The sequence below is a fragment of the Aquarana catesbeiana genome, linkage group LG08, assembly GCF_042186555.1.
Source record: "Aquarana catesbeiana isolate 2022-GZ linkage group LG08, ASM4218655v1, whole genome shotgun sequence".
Taxonomy (NCBI): Eukaryota; Metazoa; Chordata; class Amphibia; order Anura; family Ranidae; genus Aquarana; species Aquarana catesbeiana.
In genome coordinates this window covers 191,067,762-191,087,202 of record NC_133331.1, presented here as the reverse complement: position 1 = coordinate 191,087,202, position 19,441 = coordinate 191,067,762, and the positions used below count along the sequence as shown (strand labels likewise).

Below are 19,441 nucleotides of genomic sequence, written 5' to 3'. Positions count from 1 at the left end.
GTTTCCGTTGGCCGGTCTTGATCACGGAGAGGAAAAACTTCAGATCGAATAACCAAACCGGGCCTTAGGAGGACAAAAAAGAACGCGGCCTCTGGCTCAGAGAAAAGATTTATGGGAGTGGGGTCCTATAGGGGAGGAATGGAGGCGGGGTTAACCCATACATATGCTGCCATGGAGTCAGACACAGAAAAAAACCCTAGTTAGACTTACCGGTAACGGTATTTCTACGAGTCTTTCAGGACAGCACCTGGAGAGAGCGCAGTTCCACCCACTTTTCCCAGGAAACACTGCAGTCAGTTTTTTCTTTAAAGAACGGACACTTCCACCATGGCCTCAGTTGTTCACAGAGTACCTCCAGCCATGCTGAAATTAGATAAGCAGAACATAGCAATAACACCACATGTTACAAAACCATTAGGGCGGGTCATCGGTGCTGTCCTGAAAGACTCGTAGAAATACCGTTACCGGTAAGTCTAACTAGGGTTTTTCTCCCCTCGTCTTTCAGGACAGCACCTGGAGATGATAAAAGAGTACTTACTCTAGGGTGGGACCACCGCCTGCAGGACCTTCCTGCCAAACGATTGTTCCGCTGCTGATAGCAAGTCCAGTGGCGGGTGAAGGTGGAGAAGCTTGTCCACGTGGCCGCTTTACAGATCCGACCTGGAGATGCCCCTGCTCTTTCCACCCAGGACGTTGCTATTGCCCTTGTTGAATGGGCTATTACCCCTGTGGGAGGATCAGCCCCTGAAGCTTTATAGGCTTCACTGATCGCCATTCTTAGCCATCTGCCTATAGTGCTTTTGGAAGCACAATGACCCTTCCGCGGTCCAGAAAAAAGAATAAAAAGAGAATTTGTCTTCCTAAACTCTCTCGTGATCTCTAAATAATGCAGTAAACATCTTCTCACATCCAGAGTATGAAAAGCCTCCTCTTTAGAGTTGGATGGTGTAGGACAAAAAGTAGGTAAAACTATCTCTTGTGCCCTATGAAAAAAGGTTGCGACTTTTGGTAAGAAACCCGGGTCAGTTTTCAGCACTAGTATGAACAAGATATGGTGAAAAATACTCCTGCGCTTGTGAGATCGTTTGCTGTAAAACAAAGGTAGTATTGTAGTCAGAGGTAGGACTGGGGGAGATGATGGAGCGTGTCCCGCTGCCTTAGCTGACCAGGGGTTGTCTGGAAAGGACTGTTTAGTAGGAAGTGGATGGAAGGCACGTGATCAGACGCTTACATCAAGAAATGTATGGTTTATTTATGTAAAAGAATACAGACCTATAGTCATATAACTATAAAATCATACAAATACTACATAATATTATAAAAAAAGGAAAAAAAGGGAACAAAATAAGTACTAGGAAGTTAAAATTGGGGTGTGCCCATATTGAGGCAGGTATTTAAGAAAGGCTGACGCGTTTCGAGGAAAACCTCTTCATCAGAGCCAGGAGAACTGGAGCACAGTCTGTATGGGCCGGTAGGCCGACATGTGTACATGGGGAGAGGTGGTGTGGCTAGTAGGAGGATTTGTCCTGTGATGGACAATTGATTATTCCAAGTTCCATTCCCAGGTGTTCTATGGATGAAATTAGAATGTAAATAGATTTTATTTTATTTTTGAGGTGCTGTTAGGCTGTCAGATGTGCCTGTCTCAGGAGAAGCGTGTAGACACAGCTGCAAACTGTAGAGATCCTTTGGAGTGGAGAGCCTGGCAGCAGAAGGGGGGGAGAAGGAGGGAGGAGGTGTCCTTGAGGCAGATGATCCCTGGATAGAAAGCGTCTTGCTGCCTAGGGATAGGAAAGGTTCGGAAAAAAAAACCTTTCCTATCCCTAGGCAGCAAGACGCTTTCTATCCAGGCATCAGCTGCCTCAAGGACACCTCCTCCCTCCTCCTCCTCCCCCCCTTCTGCTGCCAGGATCACACGGCTCTCCACTCCAAAGGATCTCTACAGTTTGCAGCTGTGTCTACACACTTCTCCTGAGACAGGCACATCTGACAGCCTAACAGCACCGCAAAAAGAAAATACAATCTATTTACATTCGAATTTCATCCATAGAACACCTGGGAATGGAACTTGGAATAATCAATTGTCCATCACAGGACACATCCTCCTACTAGCCACACCACCTCTCCCCATGTACACATGTCGGCCTACCGGCCCATACAGACTGTGCTCCAGTTCTCCTGGCTCTGATGAAGAGGTTTTCCTCGAAACGCGTCAGCCTTTCTTAAGTACCTGCCTCAATATGGGCACACCCCAATTTTAACTTCCTAGTACTTATTTTGTTACCTGTTTTTCCTTTTTTTATAATATTATGTAGTATTTGTACGATTTTATAGTTATATGACTATATGTCTGTATTCTTTTACATAAATAAACCATACATTTCTTGATGTAAGCGTCTGATCACGCGCCTTCCATCCACTTCCTACTAAACAGTTTTCAGCACCACCCGGTCTGGAAATATAAAGCAAAAAGGTTCTATTATAGATAGAGCTTGCAGCTCGCTTATTCTTCTGGCTGAGGTAATTGCTACCAAAAGAACTAGCTTGAGCGTCCATATTTTTAAAGTCGCTTCCTTTGGGGGCTCAAAAGGTGTTTTAATCAACCCTTGTAGCACCAGTGATAAATCCCATTTAGGAAAAGATTTGAAAGGTACTGGCCTAAGCCTGGCCAATGCTTTGAAGAATCTAACTATAAATGGCTCTTGAGATAACTTTCTCTCAAGAAACACCGACAAGGCAGCTACCTGGACTTTCAGAGTACTGGCTGCCAGTCCCATCTCCATACCCTCATTGAGAAACTCTAATATTGAGGGTAATTCCTGTGGTGAACATCTTTTAGTCAAGCACCAGGAATTAAACCGCTTCCATGTCTTAAAATAAATTCCCCTGGTAACCTTCTTTCGGCTACTTAACAAGGTTGACACCAGCTTATCTGAGAAGCCCCTTCTTTTTAGAAGCTGCTCTTCAGTAACCACCCCGTCAGCTTGAGCTGGTCGATATTTGGATGCTGGAGGGGTCCCTGGGTTAATAGATCTTTTCGAAATGGAAGAAACCAATGTGGTTCCACTGCCATCCTCTGTATGGTTGCAAACCAGGGCCTCTTGGGCCAAAAAGGAGCCACTAGAATCATACTTGTGGTCTCTCGTTGTTGCTTTTTTAAAACCAAAGGGATCATTTGAAAGGGGGAAAGGCATAGCACAAGTGGAAGTTCCATGGTTGTGCCAGCGCATCCAATCCTTTTGCCTGATCTTGCCTGTTTAGCGAGTAATAGGCCTTCACCTTTGAACTCTTGTGGGATGCGAACAGGTCTATCTGAGGAGCTCCCCATTTTTCTGTTAATTTTTGGAATACCTCCTTGCTTAGACTCCACTCTGCCTCTAGTATCCTTTCTCTGCTTAGAAAGTCGGCTACTAGATTCAACTCCCCTTTTAAGTGTACCGCTGTTAGGGACTTTAAGTTGTTTTCTGCCCAAGATAGCATCTTAACGGACAAGGCTAACAAGACCTTGCTTCTCGTGCCATCCTGCCTTGTAACATATGCCACTGCTGTGGCATTGTCCGATAGCACTTGAACATGGTGACCCTGGACTATTTTCTCGAAAGCCCATAGTCCTAAGAGAATAGCCCTCAGTTACCTCCAATTGGAGGATCTCCTGGCCTCCCTGTTCGTCCAATTCCCCTGAGCCATCTGTCCTTCCAGGTGGGCACCCCAACCCCAGGAACTCGCATCCGTTGTTAATCTCCTCTCCTGGGGAAAACACCAGAGCAGGCCCCTGTCAAGATTGGAGTGACTCCTCCACCACCAGAGCTTCCTCTGAACTCGGGGGGATATTATTATCGTCTTTTCTAGGGACTCTCCATAGGACCAATTTTTCAAAATTGTCTGTTGAAGATCCCTTGCATGTAAACGTGCCCACTGTACTGCTGGTATTGATGCAGTAAGGAGCCCCAAAACGGACATCGCTGCCCTGATAGAAATCGGCAGGTTTGTCTGGGTCTTTTTTACAGCATGCTGAAGTTTTACTATCTTTTCCTCGGGAAGGAAGATTCTCTCCTGTATGGAATCGATAGTGTAACCTAGAAACGTTATTGTCTGTGCTGGAATCATGTTCGATTTTTCCGCGTTTATTAACTAACCCAGGCTCTCCAGATGACTCTTTGTCCTTAGTAGATCCTTCTCTAATATGTGCCTTCTTTTGGCATATAATAGAAGATCGTCTAGATATGGGACAATCAAGATTCCCTCTATTCTGAGAGGGGCAAAGGCCTCTGCCAGAATCTTCGTGAATATCCTGGGAGAGGATGACAGTCCGAAAGGAAGAGCTCTGAATTGAAGATATATGATAGACCCTTCCATCCTGATTGCAAATCTGAGGTGCTTTTGTGATGCTGGGGCTATAGGCACATGGAGATATGCATCTCTCAGGTCTATGGATACCATAAAGCAGTTTGGGGTCAGAAGACCCTTTACCGAAAAAATCGTATCCATTTTGAACTTCTTGTACCTGACCGCTCTGTTGAGAATCTTCAGGTTCAGGATTAGTCTGAACTTGCCTGAAGGTTTCTTTACCAGAAAGATGTGCGAATAGCACCCCTGTTCCACTTCTTTGGGGGGAACATTTATTATCACCCTTTGTTGCATTAGTTCCTGTAGAATTGCCGACATTGCTGTAAGCTTTTCTGTGTCTCTGGGAGCCTGAGTTATATAAAACCGAACCGGAGGGGGTTGGGCGAACTCCAGTCCGTAACCCTCCAATATAGTCTTGAGGATAAACGGACTGTCTGTTATCCTCTGCCACTGTGGGAAGAAGGTCCGTAACCTTGCTCCCACAGTCGGAGGACAGTCACTGGCTCTTTGTATTTGGGGTAGGGGGGCGAAATAGCACTCCTGACTTGCCCCTGCCTCTCTGAGACCTCCAAGGTCTCTTATAGCCTGTCTCCTTTGTATCTGAGGTTTTCCGAAAAGGACGAAAATTTTTACTGCCCTGAGGGATCACCTTTTTCTTAATGGGGAAGGCCTTCTTCTTGTCAGCCATTCTCTCCAGTATGGCTTCTAGACCTGGGCCAAAAACCAAATCCCTTTCAAAGGGTAGACCACACAACTTGGTCTTTGAGGCTGTATCCCCGGTCCAAGTCTTGACCCATAGGGCTCTACGCGTTGAATTAATTAGAGCAGAGGATCTGGCTGACATCCTAACTGATTCAGCTGAAGCATCTGCTATATATCCAACTGCTTTCAGTAGCACTGGTAATGTCTCCAAAAGATCCTTACGAGGGGTACCTGCCTCGATATGAGACTTTAGATGTTCCAGCTAATGCTCTAGGTTTCTGGCCACTACTGTTCAGGCCATAGCTGGCTTTAGATTTGCCAGGGTAGAGTCCCAAGCTTTCTTCAGCAGGGAGTCAGCCCTTTTATCCATGGGATCCTTGAGGATACCCATGTCCTCAAACGCCAAGTCGGTGTTTCTCGACACTTGAGAGAAGGCCGCATCTAGTCTAGGCTTTTTGTTCCAGACCTGTGTGCTATCTTCCTCAAAGGGAAACCTGCGTTTGAGGGATCTAGAAAAGAAGGGGGCCCTCTCTGGGTCCTTCCATTCTCTTTTAATTGTTTCTGACAGAAACTTGTGCACCGGAAACACCCTGTGTTTCACTTCACCCATGCCTTGAAACATTTTGTCATGTAATGACAGCAGGGCTTTGTCCTCTGTAATATTTAGAGTAGTGTGGATGGTTTTTAGCAGATCATCCACCTCCTCTAGAGACAATTTATATCGAGAAGAAGAAGAAGATTCTTTCTCTTCCTCTGCTGCTTCTTCAGATTCCGTAGCCACGCTACGTTTTTCCTCCTCCGAGTCACTGTCCCCTCTGTATGCAGAAACAGAGGACTGGGAACGAGGCACTGAGCTGCTACCTGCAGCTGGACATTTGTCAAGGTAAGACTTAAATGACTCAAAAGTATCAGCCAAATCCTTTCTAAAAGAGCTCAGTAAATCTTGCTGAACCACAGATGCATTAGGAGTGGTTTCCTCTTTTACGAAGTCTGTAATACATTCTTTGCATAACACTTTTGCCCAAGACTCTTTAAGCACATTTTTACAAGATGGGCATTTTCTTTCAACAGAAACAGAAGAATGTTTGGTCTTTTCTTTTGCCTTCTGAAATACATAAGCAGATAAACTGTATTTTAACTCCTACAAACAAAACAGCATGCTGAAAAAATGGAGGAGCTAACACTTTAACCCCTCTACTTCACTCAGCCAGTAAATCCCCCCCACAGATTCACTTCACAATATTTAAACACACTTACTTCCTGCTTCAATACACAGGAAGAGTGTTGCAGGCTCTTTTAAAATTCTAACAACAAAGAGGGAACAAACACATGCCCTTAGGGTAAGTTACAGAGACCGCTGTCCCCGCTTACCTGGGCCTGGCTGACCTGTGTGGCTCCTGCTCCTGCCACCACCGATTGTTCCTCCTCCATGCTGCAGGATTTGCAATGGCTTTGGTGCTTGTTTTTAAAGTTTCCCGGTCCGCTCACCACTGCGAGGGCCGGAAATTACGTCAGCCGTCGGAGACCTGCCCTCCCCTCTCCTTCCCACCGGAACCCGGAAGGCTGAGCTATGGGGATGAAGAGGAGACGCCGCTCCTCCCTAGCTAGCCGCTGGTCTGAAGGAGCGGGGACCCCCAGCAGCCTAACCCTCGCCGGATATGAAGAGGGGAGGACGCCGGAGCAACCCCCGCACGTCAAGGGAGGAAGCTGGGCTGGCCTGTGAAACAAACAGAACATCAACATACCGGTATGCCCCCAACTCTCTCCACCTGGAGACAGCGCAGCACACCCCTGGTTCCCTGCAGCGCTTCCACCATGGTGGAGGAAACACTACAACTGAGGCCATGGTGGAAGTGTCCGGTCTTTAAAGAAAAACCTGACTGCAGTGTTTCCTGGGAAAAGTGGGTGGAGCTGCGCTCTCTCCAGGTGCTGTCCTGAAAAACAAGGGGAGAAATATGCTGTACACCTGTAAAAGCAGGTTTTTTTTATGCCTATGTGCATGAGGCCTAAATATACACATACCTCTCTGCCCATTTTGTCTTATTCTACCAACCAACCTACCAGGTAGTAAAAAAAAAAAAAAAAAAAAAGAACTTGCACTGAAGAGAAAATGGAAAAGAGATGTTTCCTTACCAAATGCAGAAGGGGAAAAAAAGAAAGAAAAGGGATTATTATCCTTGCAAATTAAATTTCAGGAAAACAATATGGCTTTTGTAACATTGCAATGTTGTATTCTACTGATATTATTCATCTTTCAAAGTATGAGAAGGGAGCTGATAATCATGTTAGCTGTAGTAAATAATTACCCTCCAAAGTCAGTTCCATCATTTCATCAGATGTTAGGTGTGCACTAGCTGTGTGGGGGAATAATCAGTGATCTGGGAATGACATTTAATTTTCTTTTTTTTTTTTAACATGTTTCTTTTTTTTCTTTAGAGTCTCAATATGCACTCAATTCTAGCTTTAGAAGGGAGCACAAGGAAATCCACAATGATAACATTATGTATAATGTAAAACCATGGAAACCATTTCCCCAAAGAAGATGGCCATTTCACAGCACCTTACAGTGGGAGACTACTCTTCATTGCAATCAGCCCTGGTTTTGGTGCTGGTGATACCCTGGGATTTCTGTATGTTGGACAATATCAAACACTTCATTTTTGCATTGGCAGCACTCAGCAAGCAGAAGGCCTTGTGCAACAATTTACTGCAACAGTTCCACTGAAAAAAATTAGAAACGCTGGTTTCAGTTATATTATTAGAGCTTCATCAAGAAAAACACATAAGGAATGTTGTTTTGTTTTTTTTTTGCCTGGTTTTTGGAGCACAACATTTTTTTTATTATAGCTGTGAACAAATTTTATTAGCTACATTTTAAAAAGTGTAGCATCTGAGAAGAGGAGAGCTGAATCTGCCATTTCATGAACACTAAGGACGCTATTCTTTAAAAACCACTGAATGTTAAAACTGATATTTTTTATATATAACTCACAAATGTTAGATTTTGGCTTACCACTAACGACATTCCACCAGAGTCAAGTTTTGTCCTTTTTTACTTTAATATAACTCCCTAACGAACACCAAAGACCACTAACATGTGGACCACATTGATATTAATCTATCAGTCACTATTTTGTTTTGCTTTAAAGATGGATTTAAGCTGCTTATATTTGTCTTCCTTTACCCCCTCATCAATATGATGACATTTTAAAATAAAACCTTTCAGTTTTCATCATATCCCTTTTTTTTTCTTTTTTTTTTAGAGCTAGCGCCATCAGCAGGTCTCTGTGCTTCTCTATACAATGCAGGGTGCTCTACTTTCTGAAAACAGCACAGCACCCTGTCTCAGTACATCTCTCAGGAGCCCTGTGGGCTGGCTCCTAGGAGGAGTTATACAATTATATATAATTACAAATATATGTCTTGGATAGGTGGATGTCAGTCTGAAGAAGTAGACATTTCCAGGCAGACTGTCTCCATATGATGCTGAGCCTCCATGATTAAAAGACTGAAATACGATTAATGAGAGGGGTGGGCTAGGAACAGTAAGGATGGGGAAGAAAAGGGTAAATGATGCTGGATGTCCTTGAGCCAAAAAATAACTCGTACTCTATCGAACATGCTGCAGCAATTTCAGTACAGTAGAGGAGCCTATATACAAGTGCATTTTACTCTCCTCCTCCCGCGCTGGTATCTCCTTCATGTTGCGCCCATAATGTGATGGCGCATAGCGTGAAGGACGTCACACAGCATTGAAAATGTGAGTTGTGCTGAACTGCCACTAAAAAACAGTGTGAAATGAGGTGGTGGGGTTATGCATTCCCTCTTCTCCTCAATGGCTGCGGGCAGCTGAGGCAAACTATAACTTCCACACTACACCCGGTAGGAGAGAGGGTGCAACATTAGGGGATGGAAGACAAGTATTTTAACCCCTTCCTGATGGAGGGTAAAACAAATCCTAAGGCCTGAGCACAATTTGGCAACTATGATATGTGTTAAGGCCCTTTCACAAGGGTGGTCCGATCGGGTCCACCTGTCAGTCTTTCAGGGGGGCCCTCCAGTCTCCTCTATGCAGCAACGAGTGTCAATAGACATGCGTCCGTTGACACCTGCCGACATCCGATCCGACCCTGTCCACTAAAAACTGATGGATGGGGATCCATTCCCAATCTGTCTATCAGATCGGATGGCAGTCGGGTGTAAATGGACAGGTGGTCTTGTTTACTTTAATCTGACCACCTATAAAGTAGAGCGGTCTGTGTCTGCTATGCATAAGCAGAGTGGACACGGACCAGCCATCCACTTCCTCAGTGGGGTTCAGCACATAGATTCCCCGCTGAGCAGGCTGACTCAAATGGAGTAAAAAAAAAAAAAAAAAAAACACTATCTGTAAATTTCTTGCTATTATCATAACTTACCACCAAACAACAATCCAGAAATAATTCTCCTGCTCCTGATGATCGTAGTAATACCACATATGTGTATGTTATTTGTTGTTTGTACCCATAGAAGGCCCAGAAACAATAGTGCACATTTTGCTTTCTTTTTTTTATCCTACCTTAAACACATTGATACTGACACTGATACTAATTTAAAAAATACTTTAAAAAAAAAAAAATATCCTACCCAAAATATACTGATCCTGAGCTTTGACCCCGACCTTGACCCTAACACTAATCCTGACTCTGACTTGATCTAGCCATTTTTCCCTTACAATTTTTAAATTTATATTAGTTTATTTTTTTTTTTACACACACACTTTTGTTTGTTTACATCTTTCTCCTCTGGCAAGGAGAGAGAGATACAGTACATATTTCTCTCTATTCAGAGGAGGAAAAAAAAACAACACATGCGTGGGCTGCACAGTGACTGATCACTGCGATAGCCATCGGTGGCTATGACAGTGATTAGGTGATCGGGAAGCTGGAGTCCAGTCCGTTTTACTGTATGCCACTAAATGTGACATATTTTCTTTTGTAGAAGCAGTTTTGTGTATAGCCCCATTGATTCCTAGGGCTGAATTTAGATGTGTACCAAAGTATACGCTGTGCGCATCTAAATACAATGATTTTACACACCCGTGTGAATGAGCCCTATGATGCAATTTGGATTTTTATCTGTTAGGTATAGGAGTTTAGATAAAAACGGAAAAATAAAAAATGCACTAGTTTTAGCAATGTCCTCTATTAATTGGCCTAAAATTAGTCCTAAAATGTTTTCTACTATTACCAGTAATCTGCTAACAGAAATTAGATGGCTATTATGCCAGTGGGATTATATATTAAGGCAAAATAATGTTTATTGTACCATAATACACAACAACCAATGAGAAATAAGCATACTGTAGTCAGATCAGCGAAGATCGTTGCCTACTATTCGATTTTGCACTGCCCTTTTAATAAGCCACTATATGTATTAGTAGCAGTTACAAAAATGCCAGCATTTCTCATCCTTTCAAGATTGTAGTCTCCCCCCATATACCTGTTCTATCTTACACATAGCAGTTTTCTGAGTACAGATCATCATATGAAATGTACAGCCTAAAATAATTTATACTACTGAAATAGAAACATTGATATTGTCCTCTTTATACTTTTACAACTGTCATGTCATCTAATTTGTCTTATTTATTGTATGTATGTATGTAGATAGCAAAAAGCACAGATTTTTTACATATATACTACTGTTCTATATATGGTTGTTTTTTTTCTATTCTTATTTTGTAACTTTTTTTTTAATGATAAAAGTATATAAAACATATGTAGATAGGGATGCACAAATGTGTAGGTGTTGTTTTAGCTTTTATGAAAGAAAGGTGTTCTGTAACCTTTTCCAATATGTAAAAAATAAACTTTGTGCTCTGGCAGCACTTAATAAATGAAAACATTTGGATCCATTGTGGGACGTTTAATGATCATTCAGTTTTATAACACACGCTTAAATGCATAACCTTGTATTAATTTTGTGGTGTGGGTGGTAGAGATCACATAAATATGTGCTTCTATTAGATCCATCCTTTCATCTAGTCCCTAAATCATTAGTGGTTATTTGATGCTTATGTTCCAATAGAATGTAATCAATTTAGTATTGGCATACTGGCAGTTTTGTTCGGCCTGTTAAAAAAAGACTTATTTCACACTACAGCCATCTGTTGTCACTGTCACTTCTATGCTGCTATAGCAGACTCCATGTTAATATCTGATATTACACTGACTTTCCTGATATTGTTCCGGGTCCAGGGATTCATTAGGTATTGAAGCCAATGTCAGGGGGGGGCAACTAAAGCCGGCCATAGATGGTTCAAATCTGAACCATCCGAGATTTGAACCATGTCTGGCCAGACTGAATGTGCCAAAGTCGATCTATCAACTTGGGTACAACCAGCCTGCCGGATATTACATGCAATTATTGCTAGAGTTTATCTTTGTCTGCAACACAAATGTAACACATAATGTGTGTGCAGTGTTATGTAACAACAGTTAACATCATATAAATGTTTTACAATATTTTACGATTTTAATAATGCTTGAAGTGAAACAATAAAAATGAAATATTCCTTTAAATATCGTGCCTGGGGGATCCCTGTAAAGTGGCGCATCTGTGTGATGTGTAGAATAGTGCCACAGCAAAATTACATTTCTAAGGAAAAAAAAAATCATGTAAACTTGCTTGCGGCTGTAACGTATTGCTGCCTCCCAGTAATATAGATGAAAAATCTATGAAAAAAATAGACGTGGGTTCCTCACCCCAGTACATACCAGGCCCTGTATGAGAATCAGATTAGAGGGGGAAGAAGTATAGGGATTATGGCGGTGCCAAGAGAAACAAGATATAATACTTGAGAATAAAAAATTATATTTATTTGACAAAATTCAATAAAATTAGACATAACAATCACATAGACAAGGTGTGCGGAGAATTCTAAAATCAATTCTGTAGCAAAAAATATTTCACATCACTTGGCCTGATGATTGTGACGGCCAGTTCAGTGAGTAGGTATTCAGATGCCCGACATGTTTCGCCAGTATTGGCTTCTTCAAGGACAGTTGTTTGATACCTAAGGCGCTACAGAGTTTTCTATGAAGAGAGATATAACGATCAATGAATGTTTTTAGAACAATTGATACATTAAAGTACAAAATAATATATATATAAATATATATATATATATATATATATATATATATATATATATATATATATATATATATATATATATATATCTCTCTCTCCATATGTTTGCGAGCTGTCAGGGCAGACTATCCCCCCAATACCCAAAGTAGCCCCTTAGAGCCCACCCACACCACAGGGTGCCAAAGAGGCCCCAACCAGGCTGTCCAAAGGTGGTAAAATACCTGTAATTCACCAGGGATGGATGCTACATGCCTCCGGAGCAAGGCCTCAAAAACAGAGATCACAGTAAATGGCTGCAGGGGACAATAAGAGGGACCTGGCGGAGAGTATGCCTAAAGAAATATACAAACAAGTTATGTACATATAGCGGGGCCAGAGGACCACACATCAATTTAAAGTGAGGAGTTTCATAGTCTCTAATTTACTTACAAGTAAGCTATTCAAATTGGGAAACAGGACACCGGTAAACAGCCAATATTTAGGAGTAGTTCATTATAGGATGAAAAATGTAGAAGGTGTCACTGAAAAATGGTAGAAAAAAAGGAGGGGAGAGGAAGGAGGGGAAGACATTTATATGCCAGGTAATACTATCCAAAAGTGCAAGTCTGAAAACGCTAATTGCGATTCAGCTGTAGCAGATGACAATTCAAAGTATAAACGGATTTACACTCACCAGTAGTATAGTCAAGGATGGGAAACTATGGCTAGAAAGAAAGACCTGCGGCCGATAGAAGCACCAATCGAAACAAGCTGAGAAACAAAAATACTGTCAGCTTGATATGAACGGGATCCATAGGAGAGTGAGGGGAGATAGCCAACAAGGCAAAGAAATGCTTACCGGATCGTGTTGCAGTTAGTATGACTGTGTCCTGTGATTCCCTGGCGTGTCTAGTGGCCTGGGATGCCGGCGCTCTTATGTCCCCCTCACGCGAGCGGCGTCTGACGTCACCGCGCGTGTGAGCGGACAGAAAGGCCACTGCGCATGCGCCGCCCGCAACTCCATCCAGTCCTACAAGGTCCAGAAGGCACAGCGGTGGTGTCCATGGTGATGTGAGAATACATCACGGACACTGCGCAGTATACAAGCGCCGCAATTGGCGGCGCGATACCTGGGAGGTGGAGGTTGGTCCAATGCGCAGTGGCAGGGGCGGGCAAAGGACAAACCAATGCCCTTGGGTGTCCATACAGCTAAAGTGTATCTCATGTAAAGGGGTTAGTGACACCAGAGACAGCACCAAGGCCATCCTGGGATACAGAGACCCGTGGACAATTGGCCGCAACGGGTGACAGTCTAGAGGGGGCAGAAGGCAACCAAGGGGGCAGGGTGCAACCGAGACACAATGGGAGGCGGGGATGGGTGGGAACAGACCAGGGATGAATAGGCTCAAAGCCAGAAACAAAGGGGGCGCCTGCACACAAGGCATAGAAAGGAAGAAAAAAAGTAAGTGGGGAGAGCATAGTCCCTGGCATGTGCCCACACCGGTCACCCGGACAGCTCGCAAATTGATACACGCGTCAATAACAAAGTGTTTTCATCAGCATAAAAAACAGTTATTAGCATGACAACATGAAAAAATATATACACAATTGAAAACACTAAGAGCATCCTAATGGTGCTTAATAAGTCTATCTATTTCTGTTAAATTGGTAGTTTAGAAAAATGATATACAGATAGAAAGGGAGGGAGGGGGTGCCGTAACTTGATCCATCAGGACCGATCTCCAAAGTGGGAAGGAACTATCTAGGGAGGAATGTAAAAAATTACAGAAGAAGATAATGGAAATAAATAAAAAACTAGTCATAATTATAAAGTGGGCTGTGTCAATCCCTGGGAAAAGGGGGGGGGGGGGGGGGGGGGAAAGGAGAACAGGGAAGGGGGGTAATGGGGGGGGGGGGGAAGGGGAGGGGGAAGGAGGAAAGAGAAGGGAAAGGATAAAAGGAGAGAAAAACAGCCAACCTACAAAAACGGCTTGAAACTGATGCCTTCGTTAAACCCTGGATGTCTAGTGGCATCCAAGGTATGTATCCACTTGGTTTCCAATTGGAGTAGTTTTTGGTCAATATCTCCACCCCTAACATGTGTAGGGATATGTTCCAATGCTGTAAATCCCACAACATGGGGATTAAAGTCATGGTGTACTGCTATATGTCGATTGATAGATGTAGAAATCTTACCTTTATATAAAGGTTTGATGTGATCACGGATCCTGACACAGAACTGACGTTTAGTTTTGCCGACATAATAACTGCCACAAATACAAGTAGCAAGATAAACTATGCCGGTAGTTTGGCAAGTGACTTTATGTTTGATTTTGTGTCTCTGGCCATTTGGAAGCGGTTTTTCGCGTACATCATAAATGAACTCACACATGTCACAGTGGCCACAAGAAAATGTGCCAACCACTGTTGAAGAGAATTCTAGTTTGGGTGCATGGTGGCTCACTATGACTTTATCCCGTACCGAAGGGGAACGACGGTAGGTAATTTGAGGTTGGGATTGAATATATTTTTTTATGGTGTGATCTGCTGTAAGAAGGGGCCAATATTTATGGAGAATATTCCTTACCTCATTATGATGTTGGGAAAATTGGGTAATAAGTCGAACCGGCTGAGGGGCGTCCTTCTTTTTGATGGAATACAACAGTTTTTTCCGATCTAATTTTTTTACTTTGTTGAAAGCCTGTTTCAACAATTTTTGGCTGTATCCTCTTCTTTTTAATCTTTCGTAAAGGTCATGTGCGGCCGCGAAGAAGTCCTTCTCGTCCGTACAGTTGCGTTTAATCCGTAAATATTGACTATAGGGGATACTATTTAGCAATGGTTTAGGGTGAGCGCTGTTAGCGTGCAAAATAGTGTTCCCTGACGTTTCCTTACGGTACAGGGATGAAGAGATGTTTCCATTGGAGTCCACTCGTATTTCCAGATCAAGGAAAGTAATCCTTCTCTGGCTACACTCCATTGTGAACTTAAGATTATATGAATTGACCGCCAATATCTCTATAAATCTTGTGAGATGTTCTCGAGTACCAGACCAGAAAAAGATGATATCATCAATATACCTGTGCCACGAAATCACGCGGCACAGGAAATTGGCAAGGTCATGATTGGAAAACAGGTCTTTTTCCCACCCCCCCAGGTACAAATTGGCGTAGGATGGCGCACATTTCGTGCCCATAGCCACGCCTTGCACCTGGAGGAAGTGGGAAGTGCCAAATAAGAAATGATTCCGTGTTAGGATAAAGCGTAAAAGATCAACCACAAAATCACTGTATGCCTTAAATTTAGGGCCTCTGTCCTCCAACAATTTGGAAATAACTTTAATGCCAACACTATGCGGTATTGTGTTATAAAGGCTTTCTACGTCCAATGCAACCAACCATGTATCATGTGGAACTTGCAAGTCTTCCAAAATACGGAGGAGGTGTACCGTATCCTGAACATAAGAAGGGAGAGCATGCACATGTGGATTTAGATATTTGTCCACAAGGGCGCTAGCATTTTCTGTCAAACTTGAGCACCCTGACACAATAGGGCGTCCAGGGGGATTTTTTAGCGACTTATGCAATTTGGGCAGGGCGTAGAAAGTAGGTATTCTTGGATTATGGACATTTAGAAATTTCCAGGTGTTAATATCTATAGTTCCCTTTTGATAGGCAGAGAAAATGAGCTCATAGTATTTACAAGTAAAGTTTTCAACGAGTGTACGTGAAATAGGTCTATACCAATCATGGTTGTCAAGGATGTTGCGGCACATGGTCTCATACGCCGCAACATCCATGACAACCACATTGCCGCCTTTGTCGGCGGGTTTTATAACCAACCCATTGTGGTTTTGAAGAGATTTAAGGGCCTGTTTTTCGGCACAAGATAAGTTAGAGGAGTGTAAGGTAGGAAGATCCATTTCTTTGATGGTCTTACTAATTTGTTCCACAAAAGCCCAGATGTTGGGGTTTGCAGAAAGATTGGGAAAACTTGTAGATTTCGGTTTGAAGGATAAAGGAGGGGGAAAAGATACTCCAGAGGCCACAATGCCGTGGCTGTCAAATTCCCACAGACATTCATCCTCTGTACCACCTTCTTCAAGAAGAGTTAGTAAGTCTTCAATAGCCTGAACTTCGGCTGCTGTAGGGACACTATTTTCTGGTACTGGGTCTGCTAACTGGTTTGTGCTGGATTTATCAAAAATAACCTTAAACATTAGCTTTCTTGCAAACAACTGTATATCCTTGATAAATTGAAATTTATCAAAATCGGCTGAAGGACAGAACATGAGACCTAATTGTAGGACTTTTATCTGATGTTTACTTAGGGGAAAGGAGGAAAGATTCACCACATCTAGATCCGAGATGCGTTGTGATTTAGAAACGGTAGGTGCTACATTGTTGGACTCTGTGTTGAGTCCAGAGCTTGGGATAAAAAAATCGGAGCCAACTTAGGATCAATTACCTGAGAGGCTGTGGGAAACATAGTAGTTAAGGTGGGCTCACTTACCCGTCTTCCAATGGGGGCAGGAAGAGCAAGTGTTGCAGGAGTGGTTGTGGGGAGTGCCGACTGTGCAGTGCGAGAAGAGGTGGGAGGTGGCCGTGGTAGTGCTCGTGCAAGTGGAGTAGAAGTGCTCGTAGTTTTGGGGCGAGCCCCTAGGGGCTTGACCATATTGGTGGTTCCAAAGGTGCGTCGGATAGAATCCGTGGAGGAAGTAGGTAATTCGCTCTTTTTTTTAGGGATTCCGTCTTGTGAAAGTTCACGATACGTGGTGGATGAGCTGGAGGAGAAAGAAGTGGAGAAAACATTAGGTATTTCAGTGTTATTTTTAGGTACATTGTCAGAATTCGGTTTAGTGAAAGGTTTTTTGGGGGTATTTCCATCCCATCTATAGGCGTAGCCGTTCGTATGGGCAAGTTTGTCCCGCAAGAATTTGTTCTCTTTCGCATTGATTATGTCAATTGTGTAGTCCTCAAGGTGAGCGCGGAGATCCTTCTCCCTTTGGGCAAACCTTGAGGAGGACACATCAGCAGCTCGATCAGTGAGCCATTCGTTAATGGAAATGTCTAGCAACTCCAGTTCCTTGTCATACTCCTGACAGAGCATGCGGATCATATTAAAAGGAACACATTTGTAAGTTATCTTCCCAAGCCTTTTTTAAGGGGTCATTGATTTTTTTAATATTAGGGAATGTTTGAATTCTTAGGCCCCAGGGGACAATCTTATTGTCAACATATTTTTCTAAATAGACCTTGTGCCAATAGACACGAACCTTCTTCTCTAATAGCCGTTGAAATCTAATAAAATACTTATCAAGTTCAGTATCTGGGACATTTGAGGTTGTATGAGTAGTTTGAATTCTAGTCATAAGATCCTCCCAACCTTCCCCACAAAAATCAGCCATGACTTCAAAGGAAACAGCAAAAGGAAGTTTTTAGAAAAAATTATTGTTACCTGAATTGCACTAGGGTGTGAACACTTATAATCACAAATTAGAAAAAACAAAAAAGAGAAAAATACCAATCATTAATGGAAAGAACAGGGAAATGCTTGTCTTGGCACTGACATAAATGTAATGAATTTTAAGGGAAACTCCACACCCAAAAAAAACCCCAGCGTGGGGCCCCCCCCCAATCCAAACCAGGCCCTTTGGGTCTGGCATAGATTTTAAGAGATACTCTACGCCAAATTAAAAAAAAAATTGGTATGGGGTCCCACCCAAAATCCATACTAGACCCCTATCCGAGCAAGCAGCCTGGCAGGCCAGGAAAGGGGGGGGTGGATGAGCTAGCACCCCCCTCCTGAACCATACCAGGCCGCTTGCCCTCAATATGGAGAGGATGCTTTGGGGTCCCCAACAAAGCACCTTGTCCCCCATGTTGATGGGGACAAGGGCCCCATCCCCACAACCCTGGCCCCAGTTTTTGACAATACCTTTATTAAAAAATAAAAAATGTACATTCATCGTCAATCATGCTGCCCGATGGACTCAGTAAAAAAAAAAAAAGCTCCGCCTCGATGGGAGGACTCCCGGCGTCTGCTGTCTTTTGGCTGTGACAGCTGTTATATAGGCAACCTGCTGATGTAACCTGATGACCCCATCCCTTCTGACATCACATGACATCAGAATGGGTAGGGTCATCTGACATAACCAAGTGACCCCGCCCCCTACTGACATCATGTGACATCAGAGGGAGCGGGGTCATCTTGTCATCTGGTTACATCAGCAGGTGGCCCCCGACCTTGCCTATATAACAGCTGCCACAGCCAAAAGACAGCAGAGGCCTCCCATCGAGGCGGAGCTTTTTTTTTTTTTTCGGGTCCGTCAGGCAGCGTGATTGAAGATGGATGGACATCGCAGGCCAATTGTCAAAAACTGTCTATTGTAGTCTTTACTTTTAAACACTTTATTTTGTGAAGGGGTAGGGGTACAATGTACCCCATAGCCATTCAAATAGGGGGGGTGGGATATGGGGGCCCCCTTATTAAAAGGGGCTTCCAGATTCCAATAAGCCCAATAACGGGGGGCGGGGCCACCTGGTGACCCCGCCCCCTCTGACACACGGGACATGACGGGACTTCCCTGTGGCATTCCCTGTGATGTCACAGGGAAGTCCCGTCAAGTCACCGTGTGTCAGAGGGGGGCGGGGTCACCGGGTGCCCCCCCCCCGTTATTTAAGAACCGTCAGACGAGGAGACACCGTCACACAGCGGGAGCCTCCCTCCTTGTCAGCATGGATGCGGAGCGGCCCGGAGAAGAAAATGAAGAAGAGAAGAAGGAAGAAGAGAAGAATATGAAGAAGAATATGAAGAAGATGAAGAGAAGAGAGGGAGCCTCCCCCCATGCCATGGGTGCGGAGCGGCCCGAGGAGAAGAAGATAGAAGATGCCGCGGAGGAAATGCTGGACGAGAACGCCGGAGGAAGAACCAGAAGAACCAGAAGAAGATGCAGGAAGATAGAAGAAAGAAGAAGCATTTAAATAAAGGAATTGTCAAAAACTGTCTCTTGTCATTTTTAACATTTTTGACAGTTTTTTTAGTGAAATGGTAGGGGTAAGTACCCCCTTACCATTTCACACAGGGGGGGGCCGGGATCTGGGGGTCCCCTTGTTAAAGGGGGCTTCCAGATTCCGATAAGCCCCCCGCCCGCAGACCCCCACAACCACCGGCCAGGGTTGTGGGGATGAGGCCCTTGTCATCAACATGGGGACAAGGTGTTTTGGGGGGCTACCCCAAAGCACCCTCCCAATGTTGAGGGCATGTGGCCTGGTACGGT

At 43.7% G+C, this 19,441-nt stretch overlaps 1 protein-coding gene across 1 annotated transcript in view; it reads left to right on the top strand.

The window, feature by feature from the left end:
* Positions 1-10,946, top strand: part of MMRN2 (multimerin 2) — a 61,840-nt gene extending 50,894 nt beyond the window's left edge. Inside the window, exon 7 of the mRNA XM_073596735.1 lies at positions 7,486-10,946. The gene's annotated coding sequence lies outside the window, so the exon portion shown is untranslated. The remainder of the gene's footprint in view (positions 1-7,485) is intronic.
* Positions 10,947-19,441: the final 8,495 nt, after the last annotated feature.